We start from the raw sequence: 3,039 nt of genomic DNA, 5'->3' as shown, positions 1-3,039 counted from the left end.
GTAAAACTAATCCAGCAAAGCCTCCCGGCGTGTCGATACCTTGATAGTAGCCGCGCGTATCTAGTCTCAGGACACATCCGGATGGGCCAGCCTACATGTATATACCAAATACCTCGAGTTTCCCCGAGGCGGCCCCGCAATCTGCCCGTTTGGAACCAACACCATCAGCACTGGCCCCGCTCTGTATGTAGAAAAATCCTCGGGTTTGCGACGCCCTATGCAAATTTAATTATTAGGTTCAAGTATTATTATGGCAAATGTTAAAACCAATGTTGGGCCTTACTGGAAGAGTTTTATTCAAAGCGAAACGTCGAGAGGGTCCCATACCCCTCATCGTGTTAGGGACGCAAAAATCAAGGAACATAACACCGGTATGACGGAAATTAGGGCGGCAGACGGGAGACACTGCACACTTATATAGGCGCAGCCGCGTGGAGAGGGTTAGAAGACACTGCACACTTATATAGGCACAACCACGTGGAGAGGCGTGGGCTCGACCCACGTCTGAGTCCGTGACAGCCCACGATCCGACGTCTCAAATCGTGGCCCAGCTGTCTGAGAAATCTCCGTTAATGACTGGCAATAAGCGCGTAGGTGTGAGCTCGGCTCGGCTCAATCCCGCAACCCGCGGCGCGCCTAGGCGGAGGAGGAGCGCACAAGGGCCTCTTCTCTTCTCAAGCTCCAATAGCATGTAGAAGACAATCCCTTATAAAAAGGTCTAACTCCTTCTCCACTAGCGGGATGAGACTAAACTTCTCACTACACTTAGTGCCAATAAAACCACACGGACCCTTAGAGATTTTTCAGAAATTGCTATATGGGCCTAAAGCCCATCTCTAATTTCAGCAGTAGTAGCAACAATAGTAAACAGTTGCAAACCATAGAGCTATGGCTTTGGATCTGTCGCTAACCCATGTGGAGATTGCTTCAGACTTCAAAAACGTTGTTCAAGACATAAACCTTGGCACGGGAGGGATGAACGCGAGCATTATGAAGGAGATTAGACAGGCTACCACTCTTTTTCAGAGTTGTGCCTTTATCTTTGAAGGTAGAGTATCAAATCAAGAGGCTCATAGCCTTGTTAAACACGCTTTTGGTGTGGATCAGGGGCGCCATGTGTGGCTCTTAAACCCCCCAGACGTGAATTGTATCCCTATGAACATCATTGATTAATAAAGCGAGTGTGTTTAGACTAAAAAAAAGTTGCAAACCATAGAGTAGTAATTTGATCATTTATTGTTTCACCCACGATGAATTAGTAACACGTCAGTGCAATGACATTGGCCGGTCGAACTGGCTTTGTGTGAAGTGTAGATTGCTGATGAATGCGTCGACGAAAGGGAAACAGCAGTGGTATACTCAAGGAATCGCCGTCACGCAGACACGCCATCACGTCGACGAAAGGGAAACAGCCGTCGATGGCGTGAGTAGTAACGTCGTCACGCAGACACGCCATCGCCGCCAAATGCGTCCTCAAGGAATTCACCTTGATCGAGATGGCCGACGTCGCCGGTCTTCTCGAGGATCCATTCGCCGCCGCCGATACGGAAGACGCAGATCGAAGTGTTGTAGAGCTTCCCGCGCACAGGGCTGGTCGGGTCGGCGTGTATGCACAGCTCCTCCGTGCTGGCGCCATGGGTGACCACGATCACCCGCTCCGCTGTCAATGCCAGCACAAGTAAAACAAAAATCAGATATATATTTTTTCCTGCTCAGCGGCTACTGTTCCGATGCCCATGGACAAAATCTGTGGTGTCAGGGTGAGGATTGATGCTTAGTTGCTTACACTTGTGCTTCTCAGCTACTGTGTTCAGGTACGAGACACACCTCTTGGATAACTGATCGAGGCTCTCCCAACCACCCTACAAAAATGGAGAATGCGATGGAACAGAGATTTCGACGCGATGCCAAGATAATTTCCATGCGAGAAGTGGCAGAACAGAACAGAATAGCCGAGTAAATTCGGACGGAAGCATGGAATTTACGGGGATTTCTTGGGTTCTCGAGTAAGAAGAGAAGATCTCAGGATTCCTTCTGACGGCGTCGTCAAACACCAAGCCGTGGAGATCTCCCATGTGCCTCTCCCTCAGCGCTGGATCCAGCACCAGCTGAAACCAAGCAGCTCATGTCATGAGCCGGTCAAGAAACGCATCCATGGACTCAGCAAGCAGCAACGAGCCGAGATGGAACGCCAGCCACATACGTACAGAGGATACGCCGCAGGCTGTGGCTATGGTTTGCGCGGTCTCGGCGGCGCGCTTGAGGTCGGAGGAGTACACCTGTACACGGCAGCTGGCTTGGCTTCCCTCGACAGCCGACGGGCAACCTTGGGATCCGAATTCAGAGAGGGGTCCTCATAAGTATTTAGCTATCGGAGTATTTTTGTCGAGGCTCGAGAGCGTACGTACCACGAGAGCCTGTCGTCTGCCGGTCTCGTTCAGCTCCGGATCCATCTGCCCCTGCGAAGACGAGATTTGGGGAAATGGCTGTGTCAGCCGGAGAAGATCGATGGTGGAGGTGGAGGTGGAGGAGGTAAGTGGACATACCTGGATGGTGCGGGTGGCGTTCCACGACGTCTCGCCGTGTCGCACCACCACCACTTCCGCGAACTGCTTGCCCGGCGGTGACGAAGCAGGAGGTGACGTTGCTGCTCCTGCTCGACCGGCCATGGTTGGTGGCGTACTCTCTCTTACATGCAGCAGAGAGACGAGTAGAAGGAGAGTGGTACCTCCCGGGTTCGTTGCGGACTGGGTTGCAGCTTCCAGGAAAGCGTTGCTCTGTTCTTCTTTATCACCATTTTTTAGTGTAAATCTTGCCGGACACGCGTGCTCTTATTTTAATGGAAGCTGCTCTCAGCTGATCTAATGAAGATACTCTCCAACTCGATGAGCACAACAACAATGGATGAGACAACGCACACGCCTTAATGATGAGTCTTGACGGGACAACAATGCACGAGATATCAGCTCCTCTTGCCGGCCGGCGTCCTTTTCTCCGGCGACAAGCTGACCTTCTTTTGGTGTCATCATGTGTGATCTT

General features: G+C 51.4%; 1 pseudogene; it reads right to left on the bottom strand.

Moving 5' to 3' along the window:
• Positions 1-1,215: 1,215 nt before the first annotated feature.
• LOC119308355 lies at positions 1,216-2,815 on the bottom strand (annotated as a pseudogene).
• Positions 2,816-3,039: the final 224 nt, after the last annotated feature.

Source organism: Triticum dicoccoides, chromosome 5B (assembly GCF_002162155.2).
Source record: "Triticum dicoccoides isolate Atlit2015 ecotype Zavitan chromosome 5B, WEW_v2.0, whole genome shotgun sequence".
In the NCBI taxonomy this organism is placed as follows: Eukaryota; Viridiplantae; Streptophyta; class Magnoliopsida; order Poales; family Poaceae; genus Triticum; species Triticum dicoccoides.
This window is presented reverse-complemented; position numbering and strand designations above follow the sequence as displayed.